Genomic DNA, 26,224 nt, shown 5'->3' with positions numbered 1-26,224 from the left:
CCGGGCAGGTAGGACTTCCACCCGGTCTTTGGGTAGTAAACTACTTTACCACCTTGTTAAAACTTTAACAGCTGGTGCCAGCTTTGCTGAAGGTAATTCCTATATGAGGACCTCAGGTTTGCATAATTATGAAAAATACAAATTACTTTTAAAATTTATTTTGTCGACCTTTGAACCATTTAGAACAAGCTCCTTGTAAAGAAGTTTCTTTGGAAACTTCACAATCACCTTAGACACAGGTAAAGAGTGAGAGAGCCACAATATTAGATAAGGTAGGCTTTGCTAAAGATAGGGCTATTACCTTTGCCTTATTTTGGACTAAGTCTAGGGCTTGAGGAACTTGACCCCTGTGGGGTCTAGTACTGTCTGTAAGGATTGTTGGAATTGCACTAAAAGGAGTAAACCTGATGTAAAGGTTGTTTAGTGATTTAGAAACCGGAGCTTCCGAAAAGTAGAAATGTAATGTTCTTTTCATTAGGTCTTTGGTTAAGGACAAAGTGGTAATTTCTATCCTTAGTGGAAGGTAAGCCACTGGACATGTGAGCAATGGCTACAACCTTTAAATGTGAAAAGAACATATCCTTGGATTATAGAGGGATGAATAAATTTGTTTGTATTTAGCATTTCCCAATGTTTTGTAAGAAGAGAGAGAGAGAGCGAGTGTAATTGTCGTAAGTGAGTGCTTCCGGTTGTTGGAAGAGGGATGAGGTCGTTAGTTTGTTTACGGCGCTGTCTGTCTGTGGAATATGTGAAGGATTTTTCGGTTTTGGAGTGAGTCTTGAGTCAGAGCTAGTGCTGGTCAGTCGTTTTTGGGTCTTAAACAGTTTGTTTGTGTGCTGATTCAGAGTTGTTGTTTTTCCTTGTTAGTGTGCTGTTCTTGTTGCTGTATGTTCGTGAGTCATGTGTTTTTCTGTTTTGTTTTGTTTGTGTGGTTTTGGGTGCTGTGTTGGCGACCGTGGACGCCTTTACTCCATCTTCCAGCAACCGAGGATCAGGGTGAGTGTTGTGTACTGTTTTTTTGTGTTTTTAAATTCCGCCACATAATATTTGGCGCCTAGCGTGGGGCAGCTGGTGGGGCAGCTGCAATTGAGATTAGTGGCTAGTAGTGTGACTGGAGGGAATGGAAGAGGAACTGGGGCAGTTGAGAGAGGAGTTGCGGCTGGCAAGAGAGGAGAATGAGAGGCTGAGGGGTGAGAATGAGGAGTTGGAGGAGATGGGGCGAATGCTAAGGAGTGCGAAACAAGAAATGAAAGGGGAGATGAAAGAGTCAGAAGAGAGAATGGAAGAGAGGATGGATAAAAAGTTGGAGGAATGATGAAAGGTGTGGAAGAAATGGTGAAAGATATGTTCAAGGGTGTTTTTGGAGAAGGGGCTGTTGGAGGCAGGTTCTCTGGAACGTGTGAAGGGGCAAGAGAGAAAGAAAAGGAGGAAGAAGTGAATGGAAGCGTGAGTGATGAAAGTGATATGGGAATAGGAAGTAAGAAACGAGGGAATGAGAGGCAGGGTAAGGAAAAAGGGAATGAAAAGCAAGGGAAGGAACAGAGGAAAGTAAGGATAAGTCAGGGGAAGAAAAAGGGAAGAAGGGAAAGGGAAAGGAAATTGGTAAGAAGGGTAAGGGAAGTGGGAAAGGCAGGAAAGAAGGGAGAGGGTGAAGGCAGTAGTGATAGTGAGGTGGATGGAGGTGAGTGGATAAAAGTGGATAAAAGAGGGGAAGAAGAGTGTAATGAGTAAGATGAATGTAAAGTGTGGAAGTGGACTCTTTGTATTCGGAAGAGGGTATGAAAGGACAGAGTGAAAGTAGCGAAAGTGGGAGTGAAAGTGAGAAAGAAGTGAGAAAGGCTATGTATGTGAGGGAGGTACCCCGGTGTGAAAAGTATAATGAGTATGGAAGTAGGGATGTGCATGATTTCTTTAGGAGTATGAAAGGTTTTGTCAGGATAAGTATGGGGAAAGTAAGAGAGTGTGGGCACGAGAATTAGGAGAATATTTGACTGGGTTTTTGCTTGATATGTATAGGGTTATTATGAGTGTGGGAGATGTTGAGTATGACAAGGTGAAAGCTAGACTAGTTGAGCAAGCGAGACATATGAAAGCGAGTGGTAAGTATAAGAGGAAGAATGAATTTGATGAGGCAAGAATGAAAGCTGGGGAAACCTTGTCACTGTATGCTTGTAGGCTGGAGACGTTGGCGAGGAAGAAGTTTGGGGATGATGGGATAGATGAATGTAAGGAATTAGTACGGAAGTTGTTAGGGACAGTGCCAGATGGAGTTAGAGAATTTGTGAACTTGAAGCGGAAGGAGAAGAAAAGATGGATGAATGAAAGGTTGACTTGGGAGAAATTTTGGAAATTGTAGAAGATTATGAGCTTGACAGGGTTATAAAAGAGAGCAGAAGTGTAAGTGTAAGGGCTGGGGTAGATGAGAGAGTACCAGAGAGTTTGGAAGCTTTAGGATGCAGTGTTGAGGGCCCAATGAGAATGGCCGATAGTGTAATAGATAGGAGTGTAAGAGCAAGTAATGTGGAGGTGCCAGTGAGGATGAATGGTGGGTTTGTAAAGGGAACAACGGGTTGGACGGGTTAGGGATAGTAGTGTACAAAGGGAAGGTCGATGAGTGGAAGTCGAGCGAAGTGTTTTAGATGTGGAAAGGAAGGACATACAAAGAATGAGTGTAGGTGGGCTTTAGGAGCATGTTTCTGGTGTGGGCAATCGGGACATTTGTAAGGGAGTGTACGAAAGATAGGGGGGTTAAATGCTACAGGTGCGGACAGGTGGGTCATATTGCTAATGGTTGTAGGGGTACCCGAGTGAATGTAATATGTGGCAACTGTGGTAAGAATGGGCATTATGCGAGAATGTGTTCAGAACCGAGAGCGAAGTGTGTCGAATGTGGAATGGAAGGGCATGTATCAAGTGTATGTAGACGAAAGAGGGTGACTGTGACAGCGAATTGGAAACTGAGTGTGAAGGGGGTTCAAATGGGTGGGTCCTCCAGGATGCAAGGTGGTGCGTGTGATGCATGTACGTGAGGGGTTGTTGCATGAGGATCAGCAATTTGTTTTGATAGAGTATGGTAGGAAACGTAAGAAAGGGAAGAACGTAAAAGTAAATTGAATGGTCGTAAGTTGTGTGATAGGGGTGTGAGTGCCAAAGTGAAAATGGGTGATAAAGCGTGTAATACTGGATGAATGGGATGGTATGAATAGAACGATAGCATATGCGGTTTGATATAACTGAGTTGACTGAATGTGTAGGGGTTAGTGAACGTTGGAGGTGAGCGAAAGGGTAAGAGTAAGAGAGCGTAGCAGTAATATACGAGTGATTGAAAGCATGAATTAATCGTTGCAAGAATTGGAAAGGTCAATGAGCGAATGGGATGGGTTAGTTGAAGAATTGGGGGAGGTATTCGGGAACGAGTTAGAGGGTATAGATGAGATTGTGGATGAAATTGAGAGTGGGAATAGTGAAGAAGATAGCGTGAATCTGAGAGAGAATGGAGGAGAAGATGTGGATTTGAATGTTGCTAGAAGAGAGAATGATTCTGAGAGAATGATTGCGTGCCCGCGAACGCGATCTAGAGGACCTGCTAGTGAGCATCCGTGGCTGTTGCGTAAGGCGATTTGAATGCAGTGTGAAAGGTGTTGGTTGGGAAATGCTAAAAGGGGGAAGAATTATAGAGGGATGAATAAATTTGTTTGCATTTAGCATTTCCCAACTTTTGTAAGAGAGAGAGAGAGAGAGAGAGAGAGAGAGAGAGAGAGAGAGAGAGAGAGAGAGAGAGAGAGAGAGAGAGAGATTGCGAGTGTAATTGTCGTAAGTTGTTGTTGGAAGAGGGATGAGGTCGTTAGTTTGTTTATGGCGCTGTCTGTCTGTGGAATATGTGAAGGATTTTTTCGGTTTTGGAGTGAGTCTTGAGTCAGAGCTAGTGCTGGTCAGTCGTTTTTGGGTCTTAAACAGTTTGTTTGTGTGCTGATTCAGAGTTGTTGTTTTTCCTTGTTAGTGTGCTGTTCTTGTTGCTGTATGTTCGTGAGTCATGTGTTTTTCTGTTTTGTTTTGTTTGTGTGGTTTTGGGTGCTGTGTTGGCGACCGTGGACGCCTTACTCCATCTTCCAGCAACCGAGGATCAGGGTGAGTGTTGTGTACTGTTTTTTGTGTTTTTAAATTCCGCCACAGGATAAGATATTGAAGCCACTCAGTAACATGGTAATCTTGTATTTGCTTTGGTTTTTATCTTCATGGTGCAAATATTAAAATATGATTATTGCAAGCATTAATTCCTCTGGTTGGTGTAGGGGATATTATGTCCTGAATCAATATGTAACCTTTTTTTTGGTCTACAGCTTTCTAAACCTGGTTGTGGTTTTTGGGAAGCTTGAAGGTACTCTACTCAAGTGCTGAGTAATACATTTTTGTACTGTACTGATCTACTTGTTAGTTATCCATTCTTGGCTCTGCAGGGCTTTGGCACAGTAACCCTACCCTTCCTTCTGCTGAAGAGGGCGTCCTGCTAAGAGACCTCGGCTATCTTTATGATGAGGATCTTGTGCCTGAATGATAATCCTCCTAAGGTTGCAGTAATAGCCTATGGATTGAATTCACTGGTTAAAACAAATACTTGTTTTATACAAAATATTTTGTTACTAAGTAGCCTTTAAAGGGTTAGCTAATTTCCACTTTGCCCATCTCCTGTTTCAAGTGTGGGAATCAGCTATATAATGGAGAGGTAAGGTTCATTTCAAAAACATAAAAACTTAATTTCTGAGTCCAGTCCCGTGTCACCGGCACAATGCTGTGTGCCCACGGGCTGAAGGTCCACTGGTCCCTGAACCAATACAGGCGACCGCCTACCTGCGTTTTCTCAGTGGGATGGAGCGGGTTTGTTCCCTCTACCACGACCTCTCCCCCTTGGGGTGGTGTTGGATTTTCCTCTGTAGGGGGCCTTGCCCCTTCCTCCCCTTGCCACCCTGTTGAGGCCGTGAAAAAATCCACGACCTTCATATGTAGGGTTGTATGCTGGTGAGGATACATAGGAGGGCGCCGCTGGTTGAACCAAAACATACTGCTGGGGTTGGGACTTAGAGGTAGATGGCTGGGCCACTGCCGAGACCGGGACGGCTTTGAACCATCGCCTGATGAGGCCTCTTATGCCTCCTGAACCTTTTTCCTCCTCGTCTCCCAAATGGCTGATTCTGGGGTCTTGCGCTTATAAGTGGGAATTCCACCGAGCGCGAAGACTCTGATTGGCCCGTGTAGCTTCTGACATGACGGATGTAACCTCTCCTTCAGGGAAGAGGTTAGGTCCCCAGATTGAACTTTTAATGAGCTTGTTAGGCTCGTGGCGGATTGTAGCGTCAGCAAAAATAAATTTTCTACATTCCAGCGTAGCCATAACAAACTCATGCAAGTCTAACTGGAAGGTCGCCAGGAAAGACTTAGCCAGGACCTGGAAAAAGGGCTCGTCCGAGCCGGAGACGGCAGTAGCCTCGGTAAGACAGCCGGAGCTCAAGGACCGGGCTAACTTAGTCCGGGTCTCAAACTCCGCCTTTAACAAAGATTCCGGCAGCTTAGGGAGTTGCTCACTAAACTGCGTGGAAGCGCAAAGAGGGTCCAGCTTGCCTACAGTGAAAGTGGACGGGGCGTCCACCCAGAACTCGTTACTTCCTGGGAATACCAGGGAAGTAGGGTCTGTTTCCCTCAATTGAGGAAAGGGGTTCCCATCGAGGCATGCTCGGGTCGTGGCCAGAGCAATTTTATCCATACAAGGAGTGGGAAGATCTTCACCTAGGGTGAACATCGTGAAATTGCCCTTGAAAGGGGTCAATTTTGTGTTCACTGCCTGCCACTCCGTCAGAGTGCGTAGGAGAGCCGACTGGGCTTGGTCTCTAGGGATGATGACAGTTTCCCTAGGAACCTTGTGTCTGACGAATCAGGCTTCTTCGGTAAGCCTTACGAAGCCAGGATAAGGGGGCAGAGATCGGGAAGAACTCCAACTCCTCCAACCGTCTCGTGCCCAGACCGTCTAAAGGTGAGTTTGCCATCATGTTGGATGGCCCGGAGTGCGAACCGCCAGGGTTTCCGACATCAAACGGCGGGAGGTCCGCAGTGTCGGGGATAGAGTACTGCGGTTCGGCTTTAGGTTGGCGAGCCAAACCTTCCAGTACACTGTCATAAGTGGCAAACTTTTCGAGATCTTCTCAAACCTCGAGTCTAGATCCTGCGTGAACTGTTTGTACAGTTCAGTGGCCAGGGCCTGTGCGTCAAAAAGAGGCTGGGGAGGAGGGCTTGGTTTTGCAGCCCTCTTACTCGCGCCCTTGCCGGAGGAGCTAGACTTACTCCCGGAGGCTACCGGTCCTGGGACCTTAGCCTTCGACGGGGGGAAGGGCAATGCCTTCTTAGAAGACGAGGACTTATAGCCCTTCGCCTTCCATGAAGTCTTCAACTTGGGGATAGCAGACGGAGCTCTATCACCCAAAGAAGAAGACTTCACAAAACCTGAAAAAGATGACATAGATGAATCAGGGGAGTTAAACAAAGAGGGGTCGCCCCAACCTCCTCACTTACCTCTCCACTTACCACCTGGTCCTGCTCCGTATTCATAGGTTCCAAGTCGAGATTTAGTGCGGCAACATCCTCCGAGACCTCGGCGTACAAAATGTCCACTTGAGGTGGCTGGGTCGCATCGAGGATCTGCTGGATAATAGGGGTGGCAAGTTCTTCCGGAACTGCTGCGGCCACCCGTGCGCCGGGGTAAAGCAGATCCCTCAACCTGGCGTCGAGGACGTAGGGCTTCCCCGACGGAACATTTCTGCCGAACCCAGCCACCCAGGCCCGGAGGGATTCCAAGGCAGACTTCTTGGAATTTTCATCCGCCTGCAAGGAAACCTGTGGTTAGTCCGGAATGCAAAGACCGACGGAAGATATGATCAACGTAACGTATGAGGAGCATGGACCGGAGGAAAGAAGACTTTCACTTACCGACTCGTCTTGGATGGTTGAGGAGAGAGCGAAGCAAACCTCACAGCCATCGGGGTGCCAAACAACCAGGTCGTCTAGCCGGACCGCACAACCCGCGTGGGTCCGACACACTACGTGCCCGTAGGGTTGTTGAAGGGAGGCGGTACACCCCGGCTCCTCACAACGCACAGTCTGTAAAGGTAACAGTACATGAACCTCACACTCTAAGCAAAATAAAGCCCGGCAAGGCGGAAACTCAACTACAACCGGAATACTCCGGTGTAGAAGAACTACCAAATAAAAAAATGGGCCAATAAGCTTTAAATGCAACGAGCGGAAGTTTAAGGATTCATACCCGGAGGACTCCGGGAATGAAGGAACGAGAAACCAGGAGCCAACCATAAGGGCTGCCAGAAAATAACGGCGGAGCCCCAGGTGTGGGACCGAATCACGTAAAGTTAAAACAAAATAATAATAATAATAACAATAAATTATAATAATAACAATAAACAAAATTAATAATGATGGTAACCCTCCGGGGTCCGAATACTAGCATTACATGGAACCCTTTTCACACCTATCTCCCGCCGGAGAAGCGAATGGGTAAAGGGACAATGTTCATAATATACTGGCGGGGCCACACCTAAACCCAAACTTCGCAGCCCGATGGGGAGACAAGAGGCGAGACAGGATCCGAACACGCTCGAGCAAACGAACCACCCACCCCACCACAGCGAAGCTGGGGACGACATGGGAGGGAGCTTAATCTCTCAACCAATAGGAGAAGTCCCTGACTCGGAGAAAACGCCATCTAGCGCCACCCGCACGAGTCGCAAGGCTGAGGGGGTAGTGGAGAGAGTAGGCTACCAGAAGGGGAGAGGAGACAAGGAGAACATGGTACCCGCCCAACTGCAACCTTCCTTCCCAAGGAACTTGGAAGGGAAGCCTACTCCAGGGAGCTACACAGCCCAAAGCCCAACATCTCCTAGGCGTAGCCTAATAAATCCAAACCTAGCATAGGTTAGGAGGGAGAGAAGGGTGCAAAAGGAGAGGAGTAACCAACAGGGAGAAAAATTTTGTGCCGAGAGCCAGCAGGGAACGAGCAGGGGATAAGAAGGCGACTAGCCTAGAGGAACACGTCCAAAGAACTCGATTCCTCCGAAATGGGGGAAGAGGACTAAGGGGCTCACTCTGACCCACGAACGGACCCTGAGGAACAGCAACAAAACTCCCTCAACCTGATCTCCACACCCAGGGCAAGGGATGGAGCCTACACTACGACCATCACAGAAAATAAAATTACGTTCAAAGGAAGTGTAGCCTACCACGAGAGTAATTCAAAACACTTATAGGGCTCATCAGAGGCAAACTACACAACCAAAAACAAATAAAACTAAAAACATTAACTCAATTTAAGAGCACCATCTTCAAGAAAAACATAATAGCCTATGAGACTAAATGAAAAGGAACCCGACCTGGTGGGGGGGGGTACAGGATGGGGCAACTCCCTATGCAAAACAAAAAATAAAGTGGAGGGAGAGCCACCGCACGGAACCACCAGGAAGGAATTCAAGGGCAAAAATCTAAATAAATATATAGCGACTGGGAGAAAACTCCGACCGAAAGAACAGAAGGAGTCGCCTCGCGCTCGCCATGGCTGATAGGGGACGCCGTGGGCCATCATGAAGATCTCAATATTTATGAAAATACGAGACCAAAACAGCCAACAACAGATCAAAAGCCCCACAAGAAGATGGTACTTAACTTAGAGATGGAAAAGGTGCTCGAAGCCATCGTAGATGAAGAAAAATAAATCCAAAATAGGGACGAGCACACAAAAGAAGCGAACGAATCACGTGCTAGAAAATGGAATGAAGTAGGTGGCGCTGGTGTCGCCGTCCTGGCGGGTGTTGAGTGTGGGAGCTGTAACGGCTCACCGCTCTTTTACGGGGGTTTTGATAAGGAGAGATCTTTCGAGTATATTTCCATGGTAGTGGTATTTCACTCACCCTTCATTATACCGACGTCTTCTAAAAGACGGTCGACTGGGGGTAGTAACCCCAGCTTTCCTGAAAGCTCTTTTTCTCTGGTATATCTAGCATTGTTATACCTAGAAATTCGTGCTGTAATGGAATTTCACCGGGTGACACGGGACCTTCCTCAGAAATAGATTTTTCCTCTGTCAAAATCCCTTTTTGAGATTTATTTTTTAAATACTTACCTCTCCATTATATGAGTTGCCCTCCCTATCTCCCCACATTCAAAGTGGACAGAAGTAGACTGACCACCTACAAGTGTTTGCACCTATCAGTTCTTGTTTTTTGTTTCAATCTGTTGAGCTACTGCTGGCGCAAAATTAAAAGCTATATAATGAAGAGGTAAGTATTTAGAGAATAAATCTTTTATTTAAATTTTGCTTGTATGTACAGTAGTCTCAAAGTTTTCTTTTTGTAAATATTTTCAAACGAATTTTATTCTGCAATTTCTCCTTACTGTCCTGAATCATTAGTAAGTTGTCTGCATATGTAACCATTTCACATTCCATTCACATCTCATAACTACAATGTAGCACATACATCAACTTTCTGTGATTTCTCGTATCATTACACCCATAAAGGGATTGAACAGCCACAGAGATGTAACACATCTTGTGTCAGTCCCATTTTTGCATCAAACCAATCACTTTTGAAAACTTTTAACATTCAGCAAAATGTCATCCTTATGTACTTTGCTCCTCGACATCCTCTCCATTACTTAAATTTTGTCAAGCTTTCTGTAAGTTCATGCATACCACAAAGTTTTTTGCCTTTACTTAACTTTTCATATAATTCCTCATAAACACTCGATATATGCACCCTCTCCACATGTAAACCCTCTACGTACCTACCCCTTTAATCCGTGCGTCATCTGTCTTTCCCAGTCTTTGCATACACTCCTGTTATACGTAGTGATGTTATAATCTTAAAATCTCTCAGTCCCCTCTCTTGCTTTTACCATTATACAGTTAACAGTTGTTCTTTCATAGTCTTTTGGAACATTTAATGATCTTTTCAGCCTTTTGGAACCTACTTTCTGGAATCCTTTTTATCCTACATTAGTTTTAATAACCATAATAATGTTACAATAATAGTTCTGTAAAATTAATTCTAGAACTATAAAATTTAGTGATCAAAATAGGTTTCAGTTTTGACAGCCTTTCTCTTGTTACAGGTCATCCTTTGCTGTAGTATCACCAAGATGTCAGTCTCTTCAAGATTGTATTGACTTCCAAATTGATGTGCGGCATTCTCATCACCAAGGAGGAAGAACAAAGCTCACAAAATTTGTCATCAACGATTACTTGAATTTTTTATTTCTGAAAGTTTAATATTAACAACTATCCCATTTACAAGATTGCATCAGTAGGTTAATTGAATATAAACCACAATTAACTTAGTCACTGACATGAAAAAACCATGTACTGTACTATAAAACTGATTTCAGATCACAGCAATTTTGTCAGTATTAAATATCAAAATGTTATTAGACCAAACTGATCAATCCTTAAACTACCTAAAATGAAACTGTTAACTTTTAAAACCGGGAATTCTTTTTCATTGAGAGTTCTTGGAATGAAATGGCTAGTTCATGGCATTCAGAGCGTGATTGAGTGGTGGACTAAATTTTAAGATTTCTTGCCTTCAGGTAATAGTTCTAGTATTGAATGATTCTTCTAGACTATTCCTCTGCTCTGAAAAAATTATGGAAATTAGATGGATAAGATAAGTGCAGTACCAGTACCTGTGGAAGTGTATAGAATACTGTTCTTTTAGAAGTGAGTGAGATAAGACATGAATGGGAAAAGCAGTGTGTTTGATTTAGATGGTTTTATGAGTTTAATAGATGCTATTTATGAATCTTATGTAGATTTAAAGTGGCAGGGAGTATGTGTGAACTAGAATGGTACTTTTTTGGAGTAGTGTTCATTGTATAATGTTACTGTCATACATACAATAATGGTGTAATTTAGTGTTTGTACAGGTTTTCTCTTTACCATTTGGTGTTCAGCACATACTGTTGTGTGAAGGAAGAGATGCAGCTTAGCAGATTACAAGAATGAAAGGGAAGTGGATTTTTTTTTCTGAATACACTAGTGCCATGTTTGTTGGGTGTAGAGAAGAGTTAAACAGATGAAAGAAATGAGAAGAATCAAGTAAAATTTGATGAATCCAAAGTTCCTGAAGTTTATGGAAGCTAGAAGAGGATACAGTTAGGGAATCAACAAATTCAGATGTAAATGGTTGATGGACTAGTGTTATTGTTGAAGTTTTTATGCACATGTACTAATGTATAAAAGGAGTTCAGATAGGTTAGAATGCTTTTCCAGTGATGGAGCATGTACTAAAATGGCCACAATTTGTCTTACAGGAGTCTCCAGAAGGTTCCTTTTCTCTATGTAAATTATAATGCCTGTACAAATTTTCATAAAATTAATTTTGTAAATTTATCACTAGAGTAATTTTTAAGCTATCAGTACAGGTAATTGATATTTGTGTAAAGTCCACTGATTTGAAAGTACTTTTTGTATTAAATCTTTATCCACTTTCATAAAGTTACTACAGTATAACTGTAAAACCACAAGTTTAAGATACACTGTAGAATGTCAGTCATTGGTTCAGGTGCCTCTTCTCTTAAGTAAGGGAGAATGTAATTCACGCTGAAAAGATGTGATGTCATGAAACTATCTGAATTAGGTTGTATTCTTAAAACTTGTGGTTTTTTGTTCTTCATTAGAGTCTGACTTTGAGCTTATGATTGTTCAAAACAGAACAAACCTTTGGTCTTAAAGTAGGGGAATTTCTGTAGTGCCTGCTGGAGTCTGGTTAATATAGCACTTAAGATTTTGGTGGTAATGGGAGACAGCGATTGGGGTTGAAGGAGATGGGTGCAGTCCAACCTGGCTTACCCCAACAATGCTGTGACACACCAATTGTCTCTCTAACCGCCTTCATAGAAAGATGGCGCTATTGCCTTTCTAGCCAAGAAGCCTGTTGTTTTAGCACTTCCTGCTCTTATTACACCTTGGCGTTCTGGTTTTTCATCCTTCTTTGTTTGTGTGGTTTTTTTTTTGTGATATTGTGTTGTGTGGATTTTGCATTCCTAGAAATGCAAACCCATGAATTATCTAAGCAATCCAGGCCTCAGAGAAGATGCCTTGGGGGGTGGTAACAACCCTTGTTCTTGTTATTTGGCTGCCTTGGTTACAGATCCCCATTCCACTTGTAGCAGGTGCAAATCTAACGATTGTAACATAAGTAATCCCTGTCCCAAGTGTTGCAATTGGTCTTATGAGCAATGGAAGAATTTTGATAAAAGATAGGCCTACAAGAGGAAATTGGTGGCTCCATCTTGGGTTGGCTTCTTGCCCCAATGGCAGCAGACATCAATTCCTTCTTGTTCTATCTCTTCCTTGCCAAAATCTCCTGTCATTGCAATCTTTTTCTTTGGGAGTAAGATATTACTCCCTCTCATTCTTCTATTGCTTCATCTTTAGATGGTTCAGGAGATCTTGTAATTGATGTTTCTGTGACGTCATCTCAGCTGTCGTGGGCTCTCCTTGCACCATACACCGTGCCGTCACCATCCATGTCGTTTCCATCGACTTCCATCCCTGACCTTCTACATCTGCTCCTCTAACTCTCTCATTTAGGCTTTCTTTGACAGTCAAAGGTGTTTTTCTGAAGTATGGCTGTAGCGAGTTGCTGAAATTGAAGTGATGTCGTAGATCTCCTTCCTTGTCTTCGTCTACTTCATCATCTTTGTCGTCAATACCATCCATTCCTGTCAGATGTTGGAGGAAGAGGACTTCATAGCTCCTCCACAAAAGGAGATTCACAGGCCCTTTTTCAGAATCTCGCTCCTCTTCTCCTGCAGTTATTCCTTGTTCGTCTTAACACGTCTGTTTCAGAACCCATTCCTGCTTCATCTAGAGCTGCTTCAAGCCCTCTTGCTTCTTCGCATGGCAGCCGTGATCCCTTCAGGCACAAGGCCGTGTCTCTTCTGCCTTAGTCAGTAAACCTTGCCCAGTTCTAACTCCCATGCTGCAGTACACTCATCCAGAGAAGCTTCCTCTAAGGACCCCAAATCTACGGATCATACTCGCCACAGGTGGTTTCTATGATCTCACCTTCATCTATGTGCTCTGTTCAAGGAACAGTGTTTTCCAAGACCATAAGGAGGATGAAAAGGCTTCCATCAAGAAATCAGTTGTGAAGGGACGCTCTCGGGATCGGAACCGTTCTCCTCGTAGATCTAAGTCCTTGCCCTCGATCACAAAGCCATGTCTCTTCTACACAGGTTGAGAACCCTTCTCCTCATAGATCTAATAGTCCTTGCCCTCGATCACAAAGCCATGTCTCTTCTACACAGGTTGAGAACCCTTCACAGTTGTGTAACCACCCATTGGCCTTCTCCCCATCATTATTCTCACTCACCTTCTCCCAGAAGGGACCATGAACACGCTCTTGATCACATGGCCGTGACCGCTCTTCATGTAATGGGAACCCTGCACGGTTTTTATAACCAGTTGTGGCACTCGTCTCATCAGTTCTCCGCTTTCATGGACAGGATCGGGATTAGGACAAGATTCCTTCTAGTTCCACAGACCTTCAGACCCCCAAGAAACTCCTAGGCCCCAAGCGAGCCTATGTTCAGTGGTGAATAAAGATGTTTTAACTTCTTCCGACTCGCTTCCGACTCGGTTGACTGGCCGGATCGTGATCCCCATAGCAAGGAGGTAGAAAATGCAGACGAGTTTATGACGCTGAAGTTGCTGAACTCATTCGTGGGTATAACAACCTGGCTGAGGAGACTGTGGCAACCACTTTAGTTTTCTCTTCGGTACTAAAACCCTGTTTGGTCCTATGAAAGAAGCGAAGATATCTTTGTGGTTGCCATGCTCTAATCATGCCGACTTCATTCTCAATCAAGTGAACTCGTGTTTCTGGATGGGACAATTCATTCCAGTAGTCTTTTAAATTGCTTCCTCGGCATAGACGTTTTTGCAACGCAACCCCTAAGGTGGCGTTGCAGCCAAGACAAGTAGATTCAGACCTGGTTCGTGTAGGCCCAGGCCTATCTCTAGACCAATCAAAACAGAGGTTCCATCCTTCGCCCATCAGGAGGCAGCTTTGTCAGCATTCCAAGCTGTTTCATGGCTTGACTTATGGTCAACAGCAGTGGCCAAGATCTCTTCCACTTCTATGGGTGACACTGAAGAGTGCCACCTTCATTAGGGGTTGTTGCAGTCTGTTGGAAAGACAATCTCATACTTGGCTCACACAAAAGCTAATATGTTGGCCAACTGGTTGCTGAAAAGAAGAGATGCCACCCTTTCCAAGGTCTGGAGATTCGTCAATACAAATTCCATCTTAGCCTAGAGGACTGGAGATATCTTTAAGCTCCTTGTCTCTCTCCCCCAAAAACCAGCTTGACACTGCTGTCAATGGACAACAATGACCATCTTGTGCATCAAGCCATCTCTGAATTGTCTGGATCTTCCCATGCTAGCACTTCCAAGCCCAGACCTCAAATTTCTTTTTACATGCCTACTAACGTACCTCAAGGCATGACAAGACCTTGCAGAGGTCATCAACATTCGCCATCTACAACTAAGAAAGTTCCTCAGCAGCGACTCTTTCAGCTCTGTTCTTCCAGACCCAGGAGAGGAGACAGAGGCAAGGCAGAGGAGGGAGACTATAGAAAGTGCCCCTCCCACTTGATGGCATCAGTGGGGAGGCGGTGCCTGGCGAGCCATTGGGCGACTTGGAAGCAGTATGGAGCAGAGACCTGGGTAGTAGATATTCTATGGGTGGGATATCTACTCCCCTTCCAATATCCTCCTCCCCTCTCTGAGTGTCCTCTTCATCAGTCAATGTACGCTCAAGGCTCACTGAAGCATCTAGTTCTCCAAGAGGAAGTGAAGAAAATGATGGAAAAAGGAGCTGTGGAGGTAGTGAAGGGCCCATCTACAGTCTTCTGCAGCCAAGTCTTTTTGGTTCCCAAAGCATTGGGTGATTGGAGACTGGTCATAGGCCTGTCATCTCTCAAGCTTTTCATCAGAGGACTGTTCAAGATGGAAACTCCTTGCACAGTTCTAGCAGCCATCAGGAAGATGACTTTCATGCTCATGATAGACCTGAAGGATGCATACTTCCAGATTCCAATCCACCAATCATCCCAGAAGTTTCTTCGCTTCAGTCTGGGAGAGATAGTTTACCAGTTCAAGATAATTTGCTTCAGCCTTTCAACTGCTCCACAGGTGTTCACGAGTGTTCACCCTAGTCTCAACCTGGGCTCATTCTCATGTGACACGCATCCTGAGATACCTCAGTGACTGGATAGGCCTGGCAAATTCTCTTGTAAAGCTAATCAAGAGTTTAGGGATCACCTGCTCCAATTTTGTCTGCAGCTTAGTCATTGTGATAAACTTCGAGACGTTTAACTCATGCCAAGCCAAAGAATTTTGGGCATGTTTATAGACAATGACAGTGGCAAGGGTACCAACAGACCAACGCATCAACAGGTTCTCTTTATCTGTCAAAAGAAAATGATGAAATAACAACTTAAACAGAAAGCCTAAAAGATTTGAGAAACAAACAGGAAACAAATATTTCACATAACAGACAATGGTAAATGACTGTTTAAAGTAATTTGACATCTGAATCCCAATTCTCTCTCAGCAACTCAGGCTGTAAATGTGCAAAAGAAACCAATCTGGGCAGGAAGTTCTTCAAAGCAACTATTAAACAGCAGTGCAAAATCTGGGCAAGCTACCACTGTGACTCACGAGTTTCCTTAATTTCCATTATTATCCCCAGGTCAATGACATCTAAAAGACCTTTAAGAACTCAGGATTAGTTATATGAAAACACTATGTAAAGAATTCAGGATTAGCTATAAGAAATATATAAATAAGATAAGCTCAGCAACACCTTTTTCAGCTACTGTAGAATGTTATATTCTTTACAGGTGCCTATTTCAGCAATTATTAACCAAATGAAAGATGACCCAAGGACAATATGCTTCAGTAACCAAACAGTTCTTACATACCATTCTAAAAATTGTATTTCCATTACAAGATGGGCCATATTTGGCATGGGAGTTCCTCTGAGACCAAGGAAGACTTCCTTACATGTGGCCTCTAATAGCAAGGCAGCAGGAAAGCCTCAGGCAGTAGCAGCATGGTTCCATAAGGCTAGCTCCTTGGGGTGTGGCACAAGGCCTTCATTCCAGTTTTTTTTTTTATACAAACTACACCTGGCAGAAAACTTCAACTTCAGAATTATGATAACAATGTCACAATGATTACATTATGAATTTCATTTTTAACATAAGCTTGGGATCATGCTGAACCTTGTACACCAACTGTGTTTAAAGCAGAAGATTTTTACCACAAAAAAAAATTATGAAGCCCCAACACAATTTTTTAACAATAATGTATAGAATTATTTTTAATGGCAAAAACGTCACTTTGCTACCTTCCTTCTGTTTCTGCACTCCATAACAGCAATCAACAGTTAAACAGTTTTACTTAGACTGCTTTCTGCTCTGTTAGTTCATTCAATTAATCACTTCAGTCTAACCTTACCCTTCAGCAACCTTCCCAAGAAGAATTTTTTTGGTTGTCAGCATTTCTAAAAATAGTTTTATAAATGTAATCTGTAATGTGGCATGTAAATGGAATAAAGTGGCATGTAAATGGAATAAAGTTATTTCATTAAGACATCAAAAAATCATTACCTATTAAATTACTGATGTTACATTTCATTACCTATTAAATTACTGATGTTACATTCATTACCTATGTAACTATTTTCCTATTTCGTATGAGCAAATTACATAATTAGCTAAACAAATCGGTTCTAAGAGTAACAATGCTCCACTGACTTGAATTCAGAAGATAAAAAGTCTCACTGAGGTTCAAGAAGGCACAAAGTTTCACTTGAAATTACAAAACTTATGTCAAAAGAAATTTTACATGTAATAAAGATATTTAACTTCAAATATTAAATAAGTTTTCTTTAACAAAAATCAAGTTACATTCAAAATAGGACATAAGATCCTTTTAGACATGTATCATGTATGTATTGTAATATATAAAAAGTCATACCATCCTGCAGGACCCACCAAATTCATTTACTCTAATGGGATTTTAAGTTATTGTTGTATACATACAGTCCTCTTTACTAAACAATCACGCAATTATCACAAGTTAATGAACAAACAATAAAAAGGTTTGCATTGAATGCACACACTGAAAATATTACATTATCTGTAAACCTTCAATTTCAACTAAAGTTATGGACTGGTGCAGGTTAACTTCTACCCTAAAACTGACCATAAAGTTCTAGAACATTACTGAAAAAGTCTCATTCCTGATAAGCTATAAAATATTTTTAATAAAAAGGAACCTGAAAACCTGCGCACTAAAGTAAGCAAAGTGGAAGGTCATTTTAAACCCTGTACTCCCTTTATATCTAAAGAGCAACAAATAAAACAGCTTGAGGAACAACTTTGTGTAATCAAATCTGAAACAATGAAAAGTGACTCTTGAAAAAATGTAAAATTCTATGACAATTTAACATTTTTGACAACTCATTAAACTTGGTATTTGAACCTTAACTTGCACATTAATGTGGGGTCTACAAGTTGAGTCACCTAAGGCAAAAACACTTCTTGCTTAAGGTAAACCTACATACACCACAAAAGAGAGGTTTTCAGTCTTCTACGTCCCAAGTATTTCCAGCAAAGAAGGTGCTGTGAACACTAAAGCACTACATATATCAAATCTGAAATTAAATTCCTCTCAGTAAATGACCTGACACCTTGACAGTTGCTGCAGAATCTGATGAACCATCTGTTTCGTGCAGATTTGACTTTGGCAATAAAGGCTTCAGTAAGTCACCTCATCCATTAAGTACAAATGTTTGAAATCAAAACTACTTTTTCCTTATAAAAAATAAACTATTACTTTACAACAGAAAAATTTGTGTCAGCCCATTCTTTAGACACTCCACAAGAAGTTTTTCTTTTTCAACTTGCCTGATGCATTGCATCTAGGTCCCTGAGGCACTAGTGGTAGTGTTAACCATTCCTGATGTTTTCTGTGCCATCTGCATGAGGGCAGATAGGAATGCACTTTCTGTAAAGTAATGGATTTTCAATTAACTTAGACTGAATAAAATAATGTGGGAAAGACTCTGCTTTGAAAATGACAGTGATTATCTAGAGTAAACTCTTAAACATCAGTTAAAAAAGGCTAAGGCATAATGCTAATTCAAATAACAGTAAGAAAATCTCAGAAAACAAAGTGGTCATGAATCCTAAACTTTTTCAAGTAAAATCCTTACAAAACTGACCCTAAACAGCTAGAGACGACAGAAGTATTATTATTACCGTATATTAAAAAAGTTTAACCAGACCACTGAGCTGACTATCAGCTCTCATAGGGCTGACCTGAAAGATTAGGATGATATACCAGGTCTAGGCCAAGAACTGTGACCAAATAGGTCATTCGATGATGTGATGAATGAATGAAAATATTTAAAATAAAAAACTGCATAAGGCATACGTTTTTACACTGGAATACGCACATACATTAAATGCATTCATTCATGTTTCCATACATACATAAAAAAAGGAATACTAAAATTCAGAATTTATCACCTATCACCTAAAATAGACTGGAAATAAATGTAACAAAGGAAAACATAAAATAATGTCATAAATCATATTAATGGAGAAAGATACCAACACCAAACCTGGACAAAAACATTAACCCCTTCGCCATCGGCCTGATGCACTGCCGATAACGCTTGCATACCGCATGAGACCCCCGTCGACCGCGAGTGTATCAGTCATCATTTGCTCCACTAAACTTTCTGTTATTCATATTTTTGTTTATATTCTTATGTGAAAACATTGTGTATATATCAATGAATATTTTTTTACCACATTGGCTATAAATATATATATAATATATATATATATATATATATATATATATATATATATATATATATATATATATATATATATATATATATATATATATATATATATATGAATGTCTTTTCTGTAATACTACAGTGTAATATGAAAAATAAGAAGGCCCATAAAACACTATTTAAACGTTGAAACCATATATTTCAGGCACTTGTTTCTGTGCTGTTCACTGGTAGAATATGGACAGGTGGAAAGTTACAATGGTATATATACAAAAACATGAAGGTGTGGCCTTGGGCCTCCGATGTTAAGGAGGTGGCATTTCTTAAGAAGGAGAGATTGACCAAATTCCCTAGTGGTTTTGGCCTCATTAGCTCCCCGTTTGGCGATGGATCTGGCGGTCGCGTTTCTTGGGTCATCTTCTTCAAAAGGGGGTCCGAGATTAAGGTGTCAATGGCGTCCGATTTCCAATGTCCTCCTGACAGGTTCATATTGTTAGTTTGATTGATGATAGCAGATTCCAACATCTTTCTTTTTGTACGGACAGCTACTCTTGAAAACCAACTGCCTCCAGTTAATGACATGCCCTGTATTTCTAATATGTAGAAAATTCGAACTCTCAAAAGCGTAACGTACTGATCTTTTGTGCTCTGTTATTCTTTGTGAAGCGATCTACTGTCTCGCCTACATAGATGTGAGTTCCATTGTCACCCTCCTTGAAATCAGGGGGTGGGTCTGGGCGCATGTCACAAAATGGATCTGTTATGAACTGCCAACGTTCATCGAAAATGGGTTCAATGTCTTCTAAATACTCGATTGTCGCTGTCATCCTCTAAGCAACTATCACCACTATCACTATAATCATCTGACAAATCTGGCAGGTATTCAGACCCAGAATCTGAAATACTATCATCCGACATCATGATACTGAAAAAAAAAAACCCTGTAAAATAACTGCAATCAAAAGGAAAAAAGTTTAGCATTTGAATCCAAATAGTTTACTCACAAGATCGTGACAATGTTTCATACATAACAGCTTGAGGCGCACTGGCATGTGCTGCTGGACAATACCCATATAATATCCCATATGAATATGACGTCCGCGACCATCGGACACTCATTGGCTAGAATGAATAGTGGGTGGAGCTTCTGCACCTCTCTCGTACACAATACTACGCCTCGAACCCATCAAGCTGAAGAAAACAGCTTTGCTTTTGGGAAAGTACTGAAGAGGATGGGATTGTTATGGAAGAATATTTAAAGGGTTTTCTTGAATATGAAAGACATTTCAGACTTTTCAAGGAAATGGAGGCATCGAATGGGTTTGCATTTCATTTGTTGCAGACATTATGCAAAAGCTGAATGAGTTAAACACAAACTACAGCAAAATATTTATGACATGAATTGTATGGAGTTAAAATGCTTCAATCGAACTTCAACTTTTTGCCGCTTTGTTAAAAGAGCAAAATCTATTCATTTTCCGTTGAAAACTCGCTAAAATTGTTACATTGAAGCACCATCAGACAAATACAGTTCCCAGTTGATGGTCAAGAGATGAATGATCAGAAGATTTGCTGATCAAGGCAATTGAAGGGCAGTTTGATTTGCTCAGCTCACCTTGCCTGCATCGTTGAAAACAGCATATAAGAACTGCGTGAACGACGATTTGTGCCGACAACTCTTTAAAGAGGCTCTTTGAAAATAAACCACTGGTCGAGTTTTGCATCTCTGCACTCAGAAAAAGTTTAAAAATCTGAAAAATTTTGTAAGAAAGATGTTTGTGATATTTGCATCAACTTACATATAGATAGACTTTTCATATTGAAAGTTAACAAGTCAAAAGAACAGGTCACTTCAAGATCGCCAAATCTTATCAGTGTTAAGAATCAGTACAAGCAACTTGACACCTAATTTCAACAAACTGGTAAATGATTGCAGCCGTTGCATCATTCTTACTATCATTTTGATCCTTCTGTTGCTCAGTTGTTGAGCTACTTTACTTGTCTATCTGCTATTAGACAACAAATCCTTTACTCATCAAGCAGGCCAATCCTAACTCAGTCCAAGAGTTCATGATATTAGAGCCGTGTCTCCATTAACTACTTCCATTACATGAATTTCACGGATCTTACCAAATACACTGGTTGGAAGTCACCCTTGGTTTTCAAACGTCACTATTTGAAATCCTTAGAAGCTCTTAAATTCTCAGCAGTCGCGGCAGGGAACGTTGTCCCTCCCTCTGGTTCCCTTTCTGATTCCTAGTCAATTCTTGCTCCACTTCCTCAGTTATCTCCTTACAGTCATTTCAGTCAGGCATGCCTTGTCTTTCTAACCTGACCGTGTTATCTGTATTTTCGTCTGACTGATATATTATGTTATAATGTTTTCAGTTTTGTATAGTTGTTTTGTTTAAGCATATTTTTATGTTGGTCATGTTAATTTTAAGCTCCCATCAGTTTCATTTGTACATTATTGTTATATTGCTAGCACTGTAATTTTTTTTTTGGCAGACCTTGGTCTTCTGTTCCCTTGTATTTTATTATCTCTTACAGTTTGCAACAGGATTGATTGTTGATGACGGCTGACGGACCTCGATCCAGTGCGATTTAGACAAAGGAAAAATCTATTTCTGAGAGGGGACCGTGTCAATTTGAAAGTGACCCACCTCTGTCATGTGTCGTCCCCCATAGTAAACATCATTCTGGTGGGGGTGATGCTTTCATGGAACAGGCTACGTGTGGTTTGTGTACTGTCCAGCGAAAGTGGTGCATGGGCTTGTAACGCACCTCTCTGTGGACTTTTGACTTTGGGATCTCTAGGATAAGGTTCTGCTTTTATAGTTCACTCCTTTTTCTCCATACACGACTCCATCTAATGGAGTTTCGCCTGGGCACCTGGCATTTCATTTAGCTTTCTCTGGTATCTAGCAACGGAATTACCTAGAAATAAGTGCAGAATGGACTTTTTCACCGGGTGACACGGTCCCCTCTCCAGAAATAGATTTTTCCTTTGTCAAAATCCCTTTATGTTTCATGTGAAGTTACTGCTTTAAAATATCAATAAAAATATTTCTTGTCTTTAAATTGAGTTACTTTGTTTTCAAACAAATATGCTTCATGTGAAGTTTCTCCCTAAATATATAAAATATATTTCTTTTAGTTAATTTATATGTTTATCTTGAAGTTCTACTTCTAACTAATATTGATTAATAAAAATATATTATTTTCTCTATTTCTTAAACAGAGTTACTTTGCTTTTATTTCAAATAAATTTTTTTTCTAAATAAATGCGTTTCATGGGAATCCTCTAGTCTACAGTACTTTAAAATGCTAATAAATGAAAATTTATTGCATTTTCGCTTTGAAAACCATATATTTTGGCTATTTTAGATATCAATTATACTGGAAAATATACTATGCGGCCCAGTAAAATTTTATTTTTTTGTCAGTCTTTAGCACTGAAAAGTTTGCCCACCCTGGTTACATACTATTGGTACCCATATTCTTATTCATAACTGGATATGAACATCTTACACACATTCTAAAATTGTTTTGCATTAACTGTAAGGTATCAATGGTTCTAACCACTTGAGGTATCATGCTACTGTGATCCACGCCAATTAACAAATCTACCTTGCCTGTTGGCCGACAAATTTTCCACTCCCTCTACACCAAACACCCTATTATCAATGTGGTGTCAAATTGCATTACATTGATAATTACTGATACCACAAGCTTCAATAGTCCAGATTCAAATTGCTCAAATCAGTAATTGGCACATTAAAACTTTACTGTCAAACAGCTCAGTGCTAGTCTCCCAACTTTAGTTATGAGACTCTACATCTTACCTCTCAAACCCAACTTGTTTACCATCCGATAATCATGGTTAAATTTGAACTTGGATCCACAATGTTGCTGCACTTTTTTGCCCTTTACTCTGCATATATGTCCAATCTCAAATAATACTCCCTCCTCGACAATAAGTTATTTGATCCTGTACTGACTGGTGAAATAATTTGTACAAACAAAGAATGGAGAATAGGGTGGCGAGGTCTGCCGCATACCATTATTTTGGATCTTTAACACAACACAAACTCTCATGTACAGATGAAGCTGCATCATTGCTTTTAATAAACATATTTAGATTTATTATCCAAGTACTGAAACCCTGACTGTCCAAAATGCTATGGGAAGCTGTACCTATGAAAAACCAATTAGTAGTTCTGATACAGACGTTAGTAGACATGTTAGGTCTAATTCTAGCTTGACTTGATAAGTTTAAACAATTTCTGTTCATGTTTACAATATATATTCACAATTGTTGTTGTTGTTGTGACTCTTGGTTTTCTTAACTGCTTAATTGCTTCATTCAAGTTATCTTGAATAACAGTGATCCTCATGAGTCGACCAGCAATTACACTTTAGACTGTGGGTTGTACTTGACCTCACCCTTCCTGCACATACTCTATTACCTTCCTTTTCCTCTTTCTAAAAATTCTAATCATTTTCCAATTTCTTTCTAAATTCTGGGACTCACTAGCAAAACCCATTCCCTTTTCAATGTTGGGGTAAGAGCTTTCTAATAAGCTAATTACAGTAGTCTTATTCATTTCTGATTTAAGATCTAGCTTACACATATCAAGCCATCCCCTCTCCACAGTATTCACCAATTCCACAAGTTTTTTGTTGTTGCCTTCTGGCACAGGCTTAAGGGCTGCTCTTATCTCACACAAAACAGAGTCCACCACCTTTGTTACATTTCCAAATTTTTCATCAAGTCTTCATCATCTTATGGAAATCATCATCAACCCTAAGTACTAATTTCAAGGTCGTTTAACAAACACTGCTTAAGGACATATGGATCCTCCCCATAGTTCTTAATCATTAATCTGTCAAAGTCCTTTCTAAAGGATGGGTACAGTCTTATTTGTCCATCAAATCTAGGAGGTTCAAGCTTCTTAACTATAAACTTCGTGTTGTCTGTTTTTTGCTTACCCTTTTCACTGTCTATTATCGCAAGTACTTGAGAATGTGCTCTATTTCAACCTATACACTTTAATTATATAATCCTCAGCCGATTTTAATAGGTTAACATAATTCATGAGGACTCCTATCAATGCACTAAATAAAATCATCATTAGCATTTTCTAACCTCTTATAGGCGTCACACCTCATCAAATGCAGGCTTCAAAATCTCTGGTTTGCAGTCGCCTTGCTTCACACTCTCACAAACAGCCTCAGGGCTCGGTTGAATTTCCTCCTCGCTGATGTACGCACTGTCTTGGCTCGATCCATCTTGACTAGCAGGGATGTGTAGAATGTCCAATCAAAGTTCCTTCAACCAAGGGTAGCAGGTGCTGAATTGTATGGATCGGGTAGATACAAAGTCACCAAGTGCCACATGAATACTTTGAGTAACATTCAGCCTGTAAACAAGATTCCAAATTAAAACAAACCCCCAAATTGTTAAACAGACACTCAAAATGTAATCCTCACAAAATATGCAAATGATCACAAGAATATTGTAAATCAAATATAAAATGTAAGCAGTCTATTACACAACACAGCAATAACACTTAAATCATTATAAATACAACCTACATGATATCCTGCTATAACATTTCCAAATCCTTCATAAATAAATATAGGTACATATGATTAACTTCAATACAGCAACTTGCACCTTGGCGCCCATATCAAACTCTCATGCTTAACCGTGCAATGCTGGCCATACACCTCTGCCAGTACACTTGGACGTAGGAGATGACTCCAAATAAATAAAAACAGGAATCTGCCTACATTTGCACACCCGCTAGGAGGCCAACCGACACCTGTCAACACACACACACAGAAAGACTGCCGGCAGCCGCCGCCTACCTCCTGATTCCTCAACAAAAACACCATCACCTTGCTAATAACTGTTTCTAATATTATTCATAATTTGTTTAATATTAATTTTCTGTATTATATAATGTTACAAACAAAATACACACAATTATAAATAAAGCATGATTACATTATACACTCTCCCACCAACTCAACATTCACCACGCTTCGGGAAGTAAAACTATCAGTCTATGAGCGACCGCTTAATTAACATATCAGTTTGACCTTTGTGTTTGGACCTGGTTTATACCTGATACTTTAAGGTTACATCTCGCACTCGACCATCACTTTCCAAGTGCATGTTACTGCAACTTCGCCATTTTCCATGCAACTTACAATATTGTTTTCCTGTAAAAGTACAATATCACCTGGTCTTAAATTCCTACGCTGAGTATGCCAGCAGCTTTTTGCCTACCCAGTGAAGAAAATAATCTCGATGCCACCTCTTCCAAAAGAATTTACAATCTTCAGCATAAACTGTTTAAAATCCTTGGATTATTACTTTCATCCCATAATCCATCATGGGACTCTGAGCACCATAACTAGATGCAAAGTAGCACGTCATTAGGGCAAAGATAAATGCCCAAACTGGGATCAAACCCTGGTTTGAGACCAATTGGACGGCTATTCATTAAATTAGCAATCTCAAACATACAAGTCTGAAGCTCACCCAGCTAGTAGAATACAGTACCAACAGACATCATAATACATCTCTTTACAGACTTTATCAGAGATTCGCTGCACTCCATTCTCCCATGGAGCATCTGCAGACTTGTTGAATGTCCAATCATATTCCGGAAACATCAATGGGTCCTGAAATTTATAACAGGTTCCAGTTCCTGGCCATAGTTCGCAATTCTTTGTTAGCTGCTACTAAATGTGTGCCTCCATCTGAATGCATACGCTTTGGAAATCCTCTTGTGGAGACAAACATTAAAAAATTCTCTGTATCATAACCCTCTGCTAAATCTAAGTACACAGCTCTACTCACCATACAATTAAAGATTATCCCATAAACCTTTTTTCTAGTGCGCCTCTTGACTGTGTCTTTCACAATAAATGGTCCTAAACAAATCAATAGCCAGACAAGTGTGGTGCAGGTGCTGAAGTCTCTCAGATGGACATTGACCTGATGCATTGCTCTTCAGTCTTCTAGCTAAATTTAATGACAAATGACACACCCAGACTTCACTGACTTTATAAGTTTCCTGGCTCCAGGCACCCAAAACTTGGATTGCAATTTGGCTAAGGTTACCTCTACACCAGCATGATCTATCTCATGGATGTGTTTAACATACAATCTTGTGAATGAATGCCTCACAGGTAACAATACAAATGTACTCCTGTTCCAATTATCCTTCAGCCATACTGAAATCCTTTGACCAACACATATTAAACCT

General features: G+C 41.0%; 2 long non-coding RNA genes across 2 annotated transcripts in view; both read left to right on the top strand.

The window, feature by feature from the left end:
- The window catches only part of LOC136846494 (uncharacterized), a 37,937-nt gene extending 24,103 nt beyond the window's left edge, over positions 1–13,834 (top strand). The window contains exon 2 of the long non-coding RNA XR_010855413.1: positions 10,165–13,834. This is a non-coding gene — a long non-coding RNA (uncharacterized lncRNA). The remainder of the gene's footprint in view (positions 1–10,164) is intronic.
- The window catches only part of LOC136846495 (uncharacterized), a 145,742-nt gene that overhangs the window by 83,560 nt on the left and 35,958 nt on the right, over positions 1–26,224 (top strand). The gene's annotated exons all lie outside the window — the stretch shown is intronic.

The sequence above is a fragment of the Macrobrachium rosenbergii genome, chromosome 15 (genome assembly GCF_040412425.1).
Source record: "Macrobrachium rosenbergii isolate ZJJX-2024 chromosome 15, ASM4041242v1, whole genome shotgun sequence".
Classification (NCBI taxonomy): domain Eukaryota; kingdom Metazoa; phylum Arthropoda; class Malacostraca; order Decapoda; family Palaemonidae; genus Macrobrachium; species Macrobrachium rosenbergii.
The sequence above is the reverse complement of the archived record's forward strand: the minus strand, read 5'-3'. Positions and strand labels throughout refer to the sequence as shown.